This window comes from Spermophilus citellus, assembly GCF_964194105.1.
Source record: "Spermophilus citellus genome assembly, chromosome: 15".
NCBI classification, from domain to species: Eukaryota; Metazoa; Chordata; class Mammalia; order Rodentia; family Sciuridae; genus Spermophilus; species Spermophilus citellus.
Genome location: NC_138195.1, coordinates 18,748,474 through 18,766,611, shown reverse-complemented (window position 1 = coordinate 18,766,611; position 18,138 = coordinate 18,748,474). Strand labels below are relative to the sequence as shown.

Here is an 18,138-nt window from a genome sequence, read left to right as displayed (position 1 = left end):
AGGGCCTGGTGCCCTTCTTGGAACCATCCAGGAACATCCTGGAACCTGCCTTGTGGCCCTGCCTCTTTGACACTTGAGCAACTAACTGACTGCAAGAGTTAGGAGGATGTCCACAGGAATCCGCACACTGAACTCTTCCAGGGGCACCATCGCTGTGCCTGCACCCACCATGATGAAGGCAGCAGGCAGCTTACCTCCAGAGTTGGCATTTTGAATCTGCTCATTCGCCTAAACAGAAATGAAGAATTATTAGGGAGAACTATGAGACGAGCCCCAGTGATAATGTAAGAATTGTGAGCCAGCATTGATTTGTGGCATTAGTGGTTCAAACCTTTTTAAGTCCTTCCTGCAAGTTCGTTTCTCCTTTAGGTGTGAGATAGGAATGTAAGTCCAGATTATAACGCATTGTGTTCCTGAAAAAGAAAAAAAGATGAAAAAACACATGCATATAGAACGGTGGACAGGAAGAAATCAGCTCTAGAGCCATCCCACAGATTTATCCACCGTGTAGACCACCCGGATATGGAACAAAACCAGGCAACTAGCCTAGTTGCCCCATTGTGTCTTGGGTCTTTGACAAATTTTGTGCCCTCTGTCCCAGATCCCAGCAGCACTATGTCAGAACAGGTGAGCCAGGGGGCTGGTGAGCAGATTCTATGGTAGTATCTGGCTCTCCTGAGCTCATCTTTGCCTCATGGCACCCAGGCCTTGGGGACCTCAGCATAGACAATGACTAGTGTGTCCCTGGTGACAGTGGGAAGTTCCAGGGATGTGCATGTTTGAGTCAGGAATTTCTTAGTATTAATAACTCCAGTATTTCTAATTCTAACCTTAACACTGAGAACACCCTCCTACTAAGCACTCTGTCCTTCCATAGAAAAAGCTGAGTTTGGAAAAGGCCATGCTGCTGAGTCCTGTCAGTTCCCATCCCCCACTGCCACAGATTCTGGCCTGACTCACCTCCTCCCTTTCCCCTGCTAAAGGTAGTAGCCAGTCTGCTTAATGAGATAGCTGGGGTTCCAGGACCTCATGTGTTCCTGAAACAAAATACTCCAAGTTGGGTAGTGGACCTGAAGGCTGTCGGTGAGGGTGACCAACTCATGAGGGTGACTGGGTGATGTGGTCTGTCAGGGGCTGTTAAAGCAGACTGCATGGATTGGTGCAGGCAGCTGGCTCTGGTGGCAATAATGGTATAAGTAGGGGCCCGAGATCTGCCTAATCCAAAGTGACAGGGCTGAAGCAGCACGACAAAGCAACCGAGAGAATGGACCTTGAGGGTGGCTTTCCACTGCAGGCAGAGAGAAGGTCCCACAGGATGAGATCCGAGGGTCCTAATCCTGGCCCTGCCTGGCCTTGCCCAGGAGGTTAGGAGGTCACACCCAGCCATATTCAGGGAAGACCAAACCAGAGGCTGCCCAGCCCAGCACCTCCTGCTGCCAGCCCAGCAACACTGCCCCTCAGGGACCCCCGCCAGCATCCTTCCCACATCCTTCCACTCTACCACTTCACACCCACTCAGGTCTCTCCCAAACCCACCCCCACCCAGGCCTTCTGTGCCCACAGAGTCAGCTGCTCCTGTTCTCCCAGCTAGAACTGTTGGAAACCCTTTCTACACATTTTGCGGCCTCCCCACCTAACCTGGAGCTGGCTTATCCAGTTTGCTTATGCTAGGGCTATCTCCAGGGCACTGGAAAGTGACTACTCCCAAACTACAGATACTCAGCCTACCCTCAGTGTCCTCATCTCTCTCCTGTACCAGTATAACTCTGCCTGAAGCCCCAGAAATTGCATCCAAATCTCCCCCTCACCTCCCAGCCAATCAGAAGTTGCCCCACTTCCCACCTCTGGGTACACGTGTTCCACAAAGCCCCAAGCTCTCCCCTCAGGGTCCCAGCCTGTCACCTTGTCCCACTGAGGCAGGACAGAGATTGGCCTGCTCATGGCAAGCCATACACAGGCCATAGTTCTTAAAAGGTCTCCTTATCTACTCCACCAGCCCACTGAATCCTGGATATCCTCACAGGATAGTGCTGCAGGTAACAGAGGATGGAGAGTTTGAGAAAGTACAGGATCTTCTGGATCTAGCACAGCAAGGTGTCAGAAGGGACTGGGGAGCCAGTATGGTGAAATCAATATGGGTGCTTAGGTGTGTCAGGACCTGCCTATCATCTACACTGACAGGAGTACCACCCAGGTCTCAGTGAACCCTTCAGGTCCTCGGAGCTCCCTGTGACCTGGCTCAGTCAGGCCTGCCTCACCCTTCAAAGTAGCACCTACCTATTTGAAGTGAGCGACATCTTTGTTGTGGCTTCTGTGCCAAAGAGTATGTAGGAAATCCGTACTTTCGCGCTGAAGAGGAAGCACAGTTCATGAAAGGGCAATGCACTGGCTCTATTGGATGTCAGCGAGCAGCCAGGCAGGAGGTGCATATGTCCCTGATCCCCACCCCATCTCTTCTGCACTAGGGCCATTTCAGATAAGGGGAGTTCTGAGGAACTTAGAGAAGGATTCTGAAGTGTATGGAGATGAAGGGCCCAGGAGAAGAGAGTGTCAGGATGGCCTACTGCCTCCTCATAATTCCTTCCTTCCTCCTACATAAGAAATCATTCCCATTCTTGGCAACCATTCACATACATGCCTTTCTTCCTTCTCCCTCTTCAGTGTCCTCTGGCCCAGGAACCTGTCACCCCTTAACAAGATATCAGCACTTCTCCCAGATTGAACTCCTCACTACTCCTGCCCTTGTTCCTGACTCAGTTCAAACACAGTTATCAGAGTTTTCTCCCTGAAGCACAATCTGGACAATGTTACTCTCCAAAGAAACTTCTGTGGTTCTCTATGTCTCATATTAGGAAATCCAAGCCCCTTGGCCTGGCATGGTGAGCCCCTATGGCCTTGTCACCAAGCTGCCCTGCCTTATCTACCAGCCCTCCCCTGGGTGACCCTCAGTTCCAAGCCTAATCGGTATTCTGCTCAGTAGAGGTCACCTTGATGGTTGCTGTGACCCTGTTTTTTTTTTTAAATCCATCCTTTGAGATAAAGTTCACACTTCTGCATCATCTGGGATAATACACTTTACATTTTCTGCAGGTATTCCTGCTTCCCCCCCCCCCCTTTCTGGCTGTTTCATTTGGCCCTGAGCACCCTGTAGCCAGCTGCCAATTCCTGAGCTTCTGGTCTTTCTCTTTTGACTTCCTTCCTGGCCTGTGAGATCCTGGAGGGATGATTGTATCTGCACTGGGCCCTGCCTCTTATGCAGAAGCCAGCCAGTGCCTAGCTGGGACCAGCATGCACTCTCCTCTCCTGACAAGCACACCACCCTGAGCTCTGTGCTCCCTACCAGAGGGACTCCTGTGCCCAATAAACTAATGGTCATGCCCTTTGCCTGCCATTGGAATGCTCCCTGGAGTACAGGGGAGCCTACAGCATGAAGAAGTCATACTTTAGGTACTTCTCTACCATATCTTCCCAAGCTGCATGCACGGCACCCCAGTTTGTCATTGTTTTTGCTCTGAAAAGAAGAGAGACAGGAGGCAAGTGAATGAGGTGCATTTATGGAGAGGGTGTTCACAGTGTCTGCCTTCCCCATGTCCAGCGGCCTCCTTAACAAACTTCTACCACCCCAGCACCACGGACCACAGTGGATCAAACTGGGAGATGACTTTCCTCAGAGCAGAGCTACTTGCCCCATCTGCCTGTACTGGGAGGTCTCCAAGAATGAGGGGCTTTTCCTGCCTGACCAGTGCGTTTGTTTACACTAAGTATGGTCTTCAGAGTTTCAAAACTGAGAAGGATGTGTCTTTTTGGAAAAACCTCTGAGTGTTAATGATATGTGGCTTCCTCTGCCCCCCACTTGCCCTATGTTAAACCATTTCCTGTTTTCTCTGTGGTTGGGTGGGGAAGGATGTTTGACACTACTGCCATCAGAAACCCCCTGAGAACCATAATTCAGGTCTAGAGGATCAACCACATTTGGTCTCTAATTCCTCTGTTGGACTTTTTAATTTTGGCAGGGGTGCACCCGGGATTGAAGTCAGGGGCACTTGATCACTGAGCCACATCCCCAGCCCTATTTTGTATTTTATTTAGTGACAAGTTGCTAAGTTGCTTAGCACCTTGCCATTGCTGAAGCTGGCTTTGAACTCATGATCCTCCTGCCTCAGCCTCCCAAGCCACTGGGATTACAGGGATGCGCCACCACACCTAGCTGGACTTTTGGGAGATCAGAACTATCCCTTAGATTGGAGGTCCTTTTGCATGCCTCTGCCTGGCCTGTATCACTTCCTCTGGAAACTACCAGATTATACTTATTCTTCCAAATTTCCTATCAACCACAGGGTGGGTGGAGTCATTGCCTGTAAGAGCCTAAGCAGTCTCAAATCACATGAATTTACAGATTTCTGCAATAGAAATAAACAAAAATAAAAAACAGCCCAGTGACTCATGGGAAATGGTGTGGGGTCTGATCTCCAGAGTTATCATACTATAAGATCCAAGTACCCATTTGTTCACCACCACTACCATCCATCACAACAATAAAAGAGGCACAAAAGAAACTAGAAAGCATGTTCCAAGGAACTAAGTTGATAAGAACCACTCAGAAGGAAATCAGCAGTTCAGACTTATTAGACATCGACGCAAAGCAATTGTCTTAACTGTGCTGAAAGATTTGCTGCTAATGGTGGCAGACCTTGGTGCCAACCATGTGATGCTGGTTCTGCAGGAATGTAGGATGCTGACCTTAGGGGGTCTCAAAGCCTTCCACTGAGGTTTCAAAGGAAGGCCTGGGAGGTCAAGCAAAGTGCTTGAAAAAAAGATAAATGAGACGACCTTTAGGAAGATAAACACAGATCAATGGCCTGCCCTGCATGATCCTCTTCTTCCATTCATCTGAGTTGTGAGCCTGGCTGTGAAGCTCATAAACATACTGAGCCCAGATGCCACTTCTTGTGTGCTCTTGGGGGACCCCCTCAGTTGCAGAGTTGCCTTGCCCAAGGTCATACCCATTTCAAATCAGGTGTCTGCAACAACAGATGAGTGCAGCCCAGTAACTGGCCAAAGGTGGGACAACCCTGAGGGCACCTTTCAGTTTCAGGAATCCACAGGTCAACTGGAAATGTCAGGCCTGCAAGGAAACCCCACTGAATCCTAACCACCTCATTCTTGGCTCAGGTTTGACCTAGAAGCCAATGTGGACCCAGCCCTCTGGATTGTCCGCAGTCAGCCTTGAGAAGCCCGCCTGTCCTGGTTCTGTCCTCCTGTTTGCCTGCTACATGAGTGCACCACCTGCCCTTCCTTTGAGTTAAAGGGGTGGGGAGGGATCCTCCTTAGTGGATATCAAGGTTCTCAGACTCCCTCAATCCTTCAGAAGTATCTCAGGAAATCAGGGATGCCCATTAGAGGCCAGCTCCTCAGAGACAATCTGGAAGCTGGGTCTGAGGAAGGCTTTGTCATGAGGATTAAAAGGTTGCTTGAAGGAGGACTAAGGGCCTGTCCTCAGAGCTGCCACCATTCTAGGAGTGGTAGCCCCTGGGTCTGCGTGGCATGAAAGGTCAAGTTTGAATCTCCCCTAGAGAAGCTGTGTGAGCCACTGAGGAAAAGATAGCAAAGGGTGACTCCTGGGCCAATGGGAGCCAAGAGGAAGCTTGGAGCTGTGTCAGAGAGGACAAGGACAGGTGGTGCCATCCCTTCATTCACAGGAGGTCATGCAAAATTTCTAGATAAGTCAGCAGCATGAGAACAGCTATTAGAAAGCCATCTGTCCTAACCTCAAGAAAGAACAATGCTTCTGATTTGCTAAGGCCCCATCTCCTCCAAAGCTTCCCCAATACTGGCTGCAGTCCCAGAGAGGGAAACACAGCTGGACAGACAGCAGGAAGGGTGATGACAGAGAGCTCCCTGCTGAGCAGCAAGGAAGGGGAAAGGGAATCCTGGCCCCTTCTGAAGCACCATTCACAGACCTGAGTTCTGAGAATAAGGAAGCCCCAGTTCTGTTCAGAGCCAGGCCAGGATCCTGTCTCCATGATGCTACTGGTTAAGAGCCATGGAGGCAAAGTCCTAGCAGAAGTCCTAGAGAGAAGGCCATGGGGAGGATCATCAACTCTGCAGGTATCAGGTTGGGAGCTGCCTCTTGCACAGTGCCTGCATAGTGCTGACTGACAGCGGAGGACAAGGCCCAGGAAAAGCCGAGGCTCTCGCCCCCTCTTCACGGTCAGGTATTTCAACGTGCGTTTTCTTTCCTTTTCAGAACATAGTCATGGGGAGCAGATTCTATTGTTGCTCACTTAGACTCTGATGCTGCAGCTGCAGGAGAGAAGAAAGGAAAGGGATTCCTTTTTATTTTCAGAGTTCAGTGGCCCTGGTTTGCTTTTTCCAGCAGCTACCTAAGTCATCTTCCTTGAGGGAGGAGGTAGAAAAAGAGAAGATGCAGACCTAGCTAGAGGGCAGAGAGTCCCTCTTCCCTCCCCAGTGCACCAAGCTGACACTGCCTGAAGTCACGTTCCTAGAGCGGGTGGCTGTCAGCACGGTTTCACTCTCTCTGCCCACCTTTTTTCCTCTTTCTGCTCTAGACTTGAGGGTGCTCCCTGGATGCTGTCTCCCTCTTCTCCCCTCATTAGGCACACCCATCCTCGGGCTTCCAGCAGCTTCTCAAACCTTCCCATCCCTAGGTCTCCTAGGACTCCTAGGACCCCTTCCTCTTTTCCCTACAGCCCTGGATTCCTCTTCCTCTTCCATCCTCCCCAAGGCTGCTGCAGGGCTCCTTAGAAAACAGATTGGACCCATCCCTCCTTGGATAAAACCTTTTACGCAGTGATGCACAGATGCCTTTGAGGAGAACAAGAGAACCCCCCACCATCTGTCCTGTGCTCTCTCTTGTCCACTTCCTCTTACTTTAGACCTGCAGGGACCCTAGAAGTTTGGAATCTCAGGGTCTTATCACAGTGGCTCTCTTTGTGGCCCTCAAAAATCACCAGGATAAGAATGATGGTCCATGCATGGGGTGTGTGGGGGGGTCCTTCATTTTCTTCAAATTCACTCCAAAGAAAAAGGAGTCTAAGGAATAAGCTGAAGCTAAATGTGAATGATCAAAGAGCCTTCCTGGCTTTTGCCCCCTCTAGGAATCAAGGAGGCTAGAGCATACTGATGCTCCACTCTTCAACACACTAATCCTACTTCTCTTCTGGGAGATGCTGACAACCCCTCAGTCATGTGACGCAAGGGATGGAGGTTCCTGGTGGCCAAGTGGAGCCTGGGCAATAAGGGGAACTCACGTGTCAAAGACATAGTAAAGATCAAAGATGCCATCACAGTACTGCAGGATTTCATCTTCAGTTATTTTGATCCCCATCCTCCCTTCATAGCTTCTTCCTGAAATGGGGTAGTAGGGATTATGGTTTACCCATTCAGGGTCAGTATCTGGAGAGTCCTGGGCTCTAAAAATAGGCAGATGTAGGAGCAGCAACAGCAGAAAGAGTGAAGAATTCAGCACCCAGGGACAGCTTTCCCTCATTTTCTTGGTAGTCCCGTGATACTGAGCACACTAGGGGCCCTGAGCCAGGGTCCAGGTAGATGAGCACTGTCCACTTCTGGCCTTCTTCTCTGCTGCCTCTATCTGTGCCAAAGAACCACGCCCCTCCCGTTTTATCACCAATGTGCATGACCTGCCACCAGATACTTAACAGCCCTTCCCCCACCCTGGGGGAGAATCCCTGCTGTTATGACAGGAAGGTTGACATGGTGACTTTGTGACCTTCAGCTCTGCTCAGTGCCCTTGCTTGTTAACAGTGCCACGTCATGGGATCTTTTGAGAGGTACATGATGAGGCATTCTTGTCCCTCATCATAGCCCCTTACATTGGGTCCCTAAGGGGCCACCTGAAGAACTTTGGCATTTTATTAGCCAGAGAGAGTATCTAAGGTGGCTGAGATCAGGACACCACTGTGAGTGAGGAGTCAGGGACTAGAGGCTAGTGGGTAGGAAATGCAGGGGCCATTTGTGTGAACTCTGAAGACAGCCAGGGAATGGCAGGATCTAGAAGGATGTGAAGACTGGGTGCTGTTGCCCAAGACCTTGGACAGTATGAGGACAGCCCCATGATCCACTGCTGAGTACCAAGCACCCAAACATGGTGACTTAAAAAAAGAATCTTCGGGGCTGGGGATGTGGCTCAAGTGGTAGCGCGCTCGCCTGGCATGCGTGCAGCCCGGGTTCGATCCTCAGCACCACATACCAACAACGATGTTGTGTCCGCCGAGAACTAAAAAATAAATATTAAAAATTCTCTCTCTCTCTCTCTCTCTCTCTCTCTCTCTCTCTCTCTCTCTCTCCTCTCTCACTAAAAAAAAAAAAAAAAAAAAAAAAAAGAATCTTCTTCTTGTGCTCACAGGTTCTATGCATGTGACCAGCAGGGTAGGCCATGTGGAGTGGACTGCCTGCATGGGGCCTCATGGTGTGATTTGAACAGCCGGGTGAGATATGGGTCATCAGGATTGGAGCTATTGGGACCTTCTCCCACTCTCACGTGGGCTGGATCACCCCCATGCTGTGTAACTGTGCATGAGTTTTGATCTTGCTGCGTTTCCTTGTTGAAAACTGAGAAGGAAGAGAACCATAAGGTCCAGAGGGGGAGGCAGAGCAGCTGTCATCAATTCTAATGCCACACTTATTCAAGGGTTTCCATTCTTTCAACATCCCACCAAAAGAAAGAAAGAAAGAAACAAACAAAAAACCCTACCAATCTAATGTTGTGTATCATTTAATGCTGTAGACATTAAAAGATCTATTTAGAAAAGAAATTGTAAATACATTTCACTCTTTTGCATATAAAACAAATATAGTTGATTAAGTTGTTTCCAAAATATGTTCCCACCACATTTCCCAGCGCATTTGGGGCACTCTCCCCGTGTCCCTGCTCAGATTACCTTCTGCTTGCTGACCCTCATATCTTGCTTCCCTCTTCCCCACAGGGACGGCCAAAGCACAATCCCTGCATGATCAAGAATAACTGACTGCCTCAGCATGGCCGTGGGGAAGCTGGACTGTGCCTTATGCACCAGCTGCTGTCACTGAAGGGGAGAGAAAATGGGGTTTGGTCCTGGTGAGGTGGCCTGGGTTCCATTCTCAGCCCTACCTGCTAGACTGGAAATGAGCAGTGTACTTCATCACAACAGTGGGGCAACACTCAGAGGCTATGGAGGCAATTGCTGGTCTCCAAGCCCTTTTTCGCCTGCATGTCGGGCAATCCCCAAACATCATGTGCTGCAGAGAAGCAAAGGTGTTTTTTTGTCTGATATCCGGGTCTGGAGTGGGATCCTACTTTGGCTGAGACGTCAAAGTCTACCATAGTTGACAAGAACTTGGCTTCCTGGAACATGCCCTTTCCACCCTTCTAGGATTTGTTCCTTTCATTTTACACCTTCTCCAGGACACTGAGGGATGGGGGAACATGAGCCCCAGCTCCCTAGTTCCTTAGCAAAGTCAGCTTCATAGGGAGCCGTCTATGAAAAGAAATCATTTCTTCATGTCCAGCTGAGGAACTTCTAAGATTTCCTGGACGTGTCTTGGCCATTTGATCTTTGGCCCATCCAAGGGATGGTGGTTGTTCCTCAAGGAAAACTGATGACAGGAGGTATAGACATTGGGACCTGACAGCCTCCTTGGGCTAGTCTTTCCAGAGGGTAGCCTTGACACTAAAGGGTCTTCTTAGCTAGCTGCCACCCTTTTACAAAGTCTTTGGTGGTCTCCCCCAGGTCTGAGATGGACAAAGAGGGCTCTGAGTACAGGTTGGGAATGAGAAATAGTATTAATTGAGCACCTGCTATGAATCAAGTGATAGGACACACACACACCCCTCTAAGTAGCTTCCATGGCTCATCTGCTGGGTGAGGAGGGGAAAGGATGGCTATCCTATACAGAAGTGTCAGGGCTAGATTTCTTGGCTCCTACTTTGGGTCCTGGCTCCCACTTTGATCCCTAGTCCCCTTTGGTCTCCTGTACTCACAGCTTCCTACACTGGGGCACAGGGCCATGTTCCTGCCCCAGGCATCCCCAGGCATCCCCAGACTGCACGATCAACCTACTCTTGCCTCAGATGTTACTGCTCATACACTTCCAGGGGCATCTCTCTAACTTCGTGGGACCCCACCAACTCACTGGATCTCCTCATTGGATGGAGGGCCCATCAGGCTCCGGCAGTTTAACCTCAGTAAATGTGGATCAAGAGACAACAGGATGCTCTGAGTTTTACCCTGGAAGTTGTTTCCTCTGCTCTCTTATATGCTGGGTTTGGGGCTCAGAGCTCAGAGTGAGCTTAGAGCCTGTAGAATGGAAGGATGTACCAGATGGTCAAGGTCAATGTCTTCTTGACCTCCTTGGGCAGGGACCTGTTTTCTCTGTGCCTATACACCCCCAGGAATCCAGGGGACACAACTGCCCTCAAACTCTCAGGCTGCAGGCTGACCTGCACTGTATTCCTCAGTGGTGGCACCCCTTCACCTTCCTACCAATACGGGAGAAGGGCTCCTCCTCTCCACAGTCTCTTCTGCAGCTTTTAGCCAACCCATCCCCTCCGCAGAGAGCACGGTTTTCATACTTCTGCCACATGTCCCCATCTAGAATGTATACACTCCATTGTCTCTAAGCAATACCTGAAGTTCTTCTGTCATGTTTTGCTTTCCTTTGAAATGCTGCTGTCTCCCAGGAATATTCCCTGCTCTGGGCTGACAGTCCCAGCCTCTGGGCCTCCTCCACCTCTGGGCCTCCACACTAATTTCCTGATGACAGGTTATCTAATTTCCCTGACCTGGGCACTTTATGTAAGATGCCTGCCTCATGTGGCTGCACCAAATCCCTTCCCCCTTTAACTTTACCACCACCCATGTGTGGGGGATTCTGCCCTGGAGGAAATGGGCTCAGATTTTGCAGACACTCACTTAGAAGAGGTCAATTTTGGGTCTTCCAACTCATGCCTGCCAGGCTCCCCAGCCCATGCTATTGCATTTTATTCTTTTTTCTTATTTGACAGCTGTTTTTATAGTGGCTTAATGTACATCTTATTAAACTGGCCATTTCAAATATTTTGGGTGTTTACATACTGATATTAAGTGCATTTCTAGTGACATGCAACATCAACAATACACAGCTCCATATCTTTTACATCATCACACACTGAAACTCTGTACTCTTTATACAAAACTCCCCAACCTCCCTTCTTCAATCCCTGCTGACCTCTACACTATTTTCAATGTCCATGAATTGCCATCTTGCAGTCAAATAGGCAAATGTAATCATATATCCCTTTTATGGCTGAATAATATTCCACTCTTTGTATGTATCAAGTTTGTTCATTCATGTGATGATGAAGACATGAGTTGTGTCTAATATTTGGCCGTTGTGAATTGTGTTGCTATGAAGACACACACACACACACACACACACACACACACATATAAAACTAACAATGACCTCAAAAAAATAAATAAATAATGAATATCATCCTGATTCATTTTGGGAAAATTATGACTCTAGAAATTTGTTGATGCCTTCACTATTTTCTATTTTCTTGGAGTACAAGTTTTCAAAATAATTTCTAATTATCTTCTGCATTTCTGTAGTTTCTGTCATGATGTTTTTCATCACGTATGTTAGTGATTTGAGTTGTCTCTCTCCTTTTCTTCATTAGCATGGCTAAGGGTCTGTCAATTTTATTTATTTTTTCAAAGAACCAACTTTTTGTTCTGTCAATTTTTTCAATTTTATTTTGTTTCAATTCCGTTAATTTCAGCTCTGATTTTAATTATTTCCTGTCTTCTACTGCTTTTGGTGTTGATTTGTTCTTCTTTTTCTAGGACTTTGAGATGTCATGTTAAGTCATTTATTTTTTGACTTTTTCTTCTTTAGGGAATGAACTCCATGCAATGAACTTTCCTCTTAGAACTGCTTTCAGAGTGTCCCAGAGATTTCGATATGTTGTATCTGTGTTCTCATTCACCTCTAAAATTTTGTAAATCTCCTCCTTGATGTCTTATGTAACCCATTGTTCATTCAGTAGCATATTATTAAGTCTCTAGGTGTTGGAGTAGTTTTATTTCTTATTTTATCATTTATTTCTAATTTCATTCCATTATGATCTGATAGAATGCAGGGTAGTATGTCTACTTTTTTATATTTGCTAAGAGTTTCTTTGTGGCAAAATACATGGTCTATTTTAGAGAAGGATCCATGCGCTGCTGAGAAGAAAGTGTATTCTCTCATTAAAAGATGAAATACTCTCTCTATATATATGTTAGTTAAGTCTAAGTTATTGATCCTATTATTGAGTTATAGTTTCTTTGTTCAGATTTTGTTTGGAAGATCTATCCAGTGGTGAAAGAGATATGTTAAAGTCCGACAAAATTATTGTATTGTGGTCTATTTGATTCTTGAACTTGAGAAGAGTTTGTTTGATGAACATAGATGCTCCATTGTTTGGGGTATATATATTTATAATTGTTAAGTCTTGTTGGTGTATGGTTCCCTTGAGCAGTATGTAATGTCCTTCTTTATCCTTTTTGATTGACGTTAGCTTGAAGTCTACTTTATTTGGTATGAGGATGGAAACCCCTTTTTGCTTCCGCAGTCCATGTGGGTGGTATGATTTTTCCCAACCCTTCTTCAGTCTGTGGATGTCTTTTTCTATGAAATGAATGTCTTGGAGGTAGCATATTGTTGGGTCTTTTTTTAAAAAATCCAATCTGCCAGTCTATGTCTTTTAATTGGTGAGTTTAGGCCATTAACATTCAGGGTTGTTATTGAAACATGACTTGTATTCCCAGTCATTTTTGTTTATTTTTGCTATTTAATGTGACTTGGTTTCTCCTATAAATAGATTTTCCTTTAGTGTAATCCCTCCCTCTACTGATTTTCATCATTGTTTTTCATTTCCTCTTCATGAAATATTTTGCTAAGGATGTTCTGTAGTGCAGGCTTTCTAGTTGTAAATTCTTTTAACTTTTGTTTATCATAGAAGGTTTTTATCATCATCGAATCTAAAGCTTAGTTCTGGTGGATATAAGATTCTTGGTTGGCATCCATTTTCTTTCAGAGCTTGTTATATGTTGTTCCATGATCTCCTGGCTTTGAGGGTCTGGGTTGAAAAATCTGCTGAGATATGAATTGGTCTCCCCTTATATGTGTTCTGATTCCTCTTTCTTGTGGCTTTTAAGAGTCTATCCTTATTCTGTATGTTAGGCATTTTCATTATAATGTGCCTTGGTGTAGATCTGTTGTAATTTTGTACATTTGATGTCCTGTACACCTCTTGTATTTGGTTTTTCAATTTGTTCATCATGCTTGGGAAATTTTCTGATAGTATCTCATTGACAAGATTGTGCATTTCTTTGGTTTGAAACTCTGTGCCTTCCTTTATCCCAATAACTCCCTCAGTTGGTCTTTTGTTGCTGTCCCATAATTCTTGGATGTTCTGTTCATGGTTCCTAACTTTCTTCACTGTATGATCAACTTTATTTTCCCAATTGTATACTTTATCTTCATTATCTGATGTTCTTTCTTCCAAGTAATCTAGTCTGTTGGTTATGCTTTCTATTGAGTTTCTTATTTGGTTTATTATATCCTTCATTTTAAGGATTTTTGACTGTTTTTTTTCCAGAGTATCTATATCTCTCTTGAAGTAATCATTTGCTACCTGTATTTGCTCTCTTATTTCATTGATGGAATGATCAAATTTTGCCTGTATTTGCTCATTAGGTCATTCTTTAATTCACAGATCATTTTAATTATGAACCTTTTGAACTCCTTCTCTGACATTTCATCAACTTCTCTGTTTATGGATTCTGTTATTATAAAGTTCTGGTTTGTTTGGGGCACTTTTCTCCCTTGTTTTTCATGTTGTCTACGTGTCTTCCTTTCTTGCAGTGTGGATCTGAGATATTACAGTTTCTTCCCTATATTCTTGTAGTACCTGTGCAGATTGTCTGTACCTCACCTTGATGTTGGGCTTCCAGAACCTGCTGGAGTCCCTCAATATATGCTGCTGCATCTAAAGTTGGTGGTGGCAATAGCCAAGGTAACTCGAGATAATAATTGAGGTGCCCCAAGATGAAAGCAATGTTTTACAGAGATGGGGCTGAAATGGTGGGCCTCACACTCTCTTTGGGATGTCTGCTCTGAGATACAGCTGTTTCTAGGTCCTGTCTGTTGTCAAAAAGTTAGGGTCTACTGTATGGGGAAGGCTATGGTGATGTCTAAAGTGTTCCAAGATGGAAGTGGGTTAGGCTTAGCCTCCCAGGTGGGGATGGCAAACTTGGACCTACCCTGGACCTAGGTCCTGCACAAGTCTGTGAGGGCAAATCTGGGCTGGGCCTGGGCTCCTGTGGTAGTCCGCTGGTTGGAAGGGAAAGTCTTGTACCAGAGGCTGGGCTCTGGTGGGCGTCTACCCCACTGGTAAAGGGTGGACCCAGGCCTACTGTGAACCTGGGTCCCGTGCAGGCTGGTGTGGGTGGATTCGGGCTGGTCCTGGGTTCTCACGCCAAAAAACACTCTTAATCTAGGCTTTTTGATGGTTGGGTGGTTGGGCTGGGCTATGGGGATGGGAGTGAAAATACATTTCTTCTGTTTGGACAGGGGGAAGGAGGAATGGCCTTCAGCAGGGGATTAATATCCAGAATATATACTAAACACTGAAGAAACACTTCTCAAAGAAATACACATGGCCAATATATGACAATAATTATGTAATAATAATAATAATAATAAATTGTTCAATATCTTCAGGAATCAGGAAAATGTGAATCAAAACTACAGTGGGAGGTTTTATCTCATTCCTGTTAGAATGACAATTATCAAGAATACAAATTATGGGGCTGGCGTCAGAGTGCTTTTGGAGCATACACGAGGCCCTGGGTTCAGGCCCATGCACTACACATGCACATACACAAACACACGAACACAAATCACAACACACGTTGATGAGGATGAGGGGAAAAGGAAATGCCCAAACATTGTTGGAAGGCAAGTTAGTCAAAACTTTCTGAAAAACAATATGGACATTCCTCAAAAGAATAGGAATGGAACCACTATATGACCCAGCCATCCTACTCTTCAGAATATATCTAAAAGATCCAACATCAATATACCAAAGGAATGCAGCCGCATCCATGTTTTTAGCAGCACAATTCAAAATAGCCAAGTTATGGGACCAGCCTAGGTGCCTGTCAATAGCTGAATAGATAAAGAAATGTAGTATATATAAACAATGGAGTTGTACTCAGTAAAAAAGAAAAATGAAATTATGGCATTTGTTGGTGAATGGATGGAAATGGAAAACATCATGCTAAGTGACATAAGTCAGACCCAGAAATTAAGGCTGGCAGTATGGCAGTATATGGAAGCTAGACCAAAATAACGAGAGAGAGAGAGAGAGAGAGAGAGAGAGAGAGAGAGATTGGCAGGGGAATCCCATGGATATAGAAGAAATCTGTGGAGTAGAAGAAGGGGATTGAGGAGGAAGGAGGTGGATGGAAACAGGGAGGAGCCTAGAAATGAATCTGAACAAATGTTCCTATGTACATATGAAGATACCACAAGGAATGCCATCTTTATATCTATAACATGCTAAATTAAAAAAAAAAACTATAAATAAATAGAGGAAAGATCAGTAGAGAAAAGGAAACAGGGAGGGAAGTGGGGAGGGAAAAGAGAAGTACTGGAGACTGAACTGAACAAACTATATTCCATGCATGTATAATTATGTCAAAATGAACTCCAATATTAAGTATATCTCTACTGAAGGGATAAAAAAGGAATGAGCAGGGGTGGGGTGAAGAGACATTTTACAGAGGACGAGGTCTCCAAGAATGAACAGAAGTTCTCCACATGGAAAATTAGCTCAGTGAGCAACATCTACAAACCTGGACACTTGACACTCAACAATATCCTCTAAACATGAGGAGTTTAAGTACAGGACACCTCAGGGGGAGGCAGTAACAGAACAGCTTAAGGAAAAATAGGCTCAGACTGATTTTAGTTCACCATGGCTGAGCTCACAGGGCCTCTTAGGCCCTTGTTGAACTAATCCAGGTGAGAGTAATGGGTTACAACATGAGCTAGAGAAAGTTCAAACTAGAAATGATGGAGATTGTTCATTGGAATAGGATAGGGAGGGGAATAGAAGCCAAAGAAGGGGACTCAGACACAAATCTGACAGTGACTGTGCTAAGAGATATTTTCATCTAATTTCTCCTAACAACAAGCCCCACAGTGGATATAAGTATTAATTCCATTTTATAAATGGATATTTGAGGTTCCAGTGAGATGGCTTCAATTCCCAATTTGTCAGAAATCCCTACATTTGCTCTCAGAGTGAGTAGACTTGACCCCAAATCCCACGACACTTCTAGCAAGGAGAGTACTCAGGGCCTATCCCTTTCCTCCTGATCCTCAGCTTTTTCACTGGGCCAAGGAGAACACAGACCTGCTATAGATGGAGAAGCCAAAAAGAGGTCATGGACCGTGAAAATTCTTCACTAGCAGCAGAGGGTCACGCACAGCGGAGATACTAGTGCTCCAAGGTAACTCAGGTGGAACAGTCCTGAGGGTCAGGAAGTGAGGCCCATCACCAAGCTATTAAGGAAGGTCAATCTCAATCTGCAGAAGATAGAGAAGCTAGTCATTTTATGGCAGAAGTAAAATGCTACCCAGCCTCTTCCCCAGTGACTGTGGAGTGCATCCTGGCCCAGGAGCCTCACAGACTGTGTTTCTATCCCTGAACACTAGAGAGTGGTGAAGGGTGGCTCCCTGTTTCTCATCCTTGACTCTGCTTTCTTGGAGCTTCAGGGGCTTTAGAAGACCTGGGTGCAGGCTCTGATGCCACTAGAGGGTGCTGTTTCCTTCCCCAGCTGAGACAGAGGGTCTAGCAGGCAGTGTGAGGCCTGGGAGTTTCCTCTGGAATGTCTGCTGTGTGGCAGTGCTCACCCCTCTCAGGGATGGTATGTAGGATCCTGCAGAAGTAGCTTCTACTTTGGGCTCAAATGCCATCTATGGTGACAGGAAAAATCACTCCACTTCTTTGAGACTCATTTTCTCATGAGTCACTCATTTTCTCATTGGATGATCACACCTATCTGGTAGGTATTAGGATGAACAAGAACAGAAGGTTCTTCTTGGTGCTAGAGCCCTTTGCTGATTTCTCCAACTTCTCAGCTCCTCAGCTCTTCTCTGACCCCATGAACCTTAGGCAGTTATTCTCGGAAGTGTCCATGTGGCAGCCTGCCTACAGGAGCTCACCACAAAGCCTCAGAGGCCACAGGCAGCCCAACCCACAGGAGGAGGTGACAGTGTCAGTTATTGCCTGCCCAGAGGACAGGAATCCATGGAGTCCAGTGGTTTCTGGACAGGATATATTCTCAGGTTATACTTGTGGAAGTCACAGTTACAATCAGGCCCTGTTAAATGTAAAGCTCTCCAACTTTGTGTGGACCTGGGCTGAGCTTCTGGGACAGAGGCAAGAGCAGTGCCACCTCCACAACTCCAGGGGGTCATTTCCATAGGCAGCCCCAGAAGGTTCTATGGGGGAGCTGTGGTCCAGTATTTAGGAGATGCCCTGGGAGCAGATCTCCTGTGTTCCTGAGAAGGAAATGGTGTAGAGTATTCAAAATAGGAGCAGGTTTTGTAAGGGACACTGTTCTATTCCATTTGAGTTTTGTGTCACCTGGTTCCAAAGGAGAAAAGGAGGCATTGCCATTTAATCCTCACTTTCACAACCACCTTGGAGGCCTTTCCGGGACCTCATTCCAAATGAATTTCACATTATTATTTTTTTATTTCTGTGAAGAATGTCATTGGTATTTTGATGGAGATTGCACTGAATCTGCAAATTGCTGTTTGTAGTGAAGCCAGAATTAGACAGGCAGTCAGCTTAGATAGGTAAATTGAGTCAGGTCAGATGAAGAGGCCAATTTTGAGTGAGTCTGGAAGGTTGGAGACTGTCCCCTGAGGGATTGAAATGTGAATTCCTTTGCAGCCTTCCTCTATCCTTATCAAGAACCTACCCTGCTCCAACCTGTTGCTAAGGTAACCTGTCCCAGAAATTGCCCCTCCCTACAGGGAGCTAATAGGATGTTAATTAGTGTATCCTGGGCTGCT

The 18,138-nt window shown here is 46.1% G+C and overlaps 1 pseudogene across 1 annotated transcript in view; it reads left to right on the top strand.

The window, feature by feature from the left end:
- Positions 1 to 615: 615 nt before the first annotated feature.
- Positions 616 to 18,138, top strand: part of LOC308634080 (neuropeptide Y receptor type 4-2-like) — a 72,823-nt pseudogene continuing 55,300 nt past the window's right edge. Inside the window, exons 1-2 of the transcript in view lie at positions 616 to 627; positions 984 to 1,083. The product of the transcript in view is annotated as a neuropeptide Y receptor type 4-2-like (transcript). The remainder of the gene's footprint in view (positions 628 to 983; positions 1,084 to 18,138) is intronic.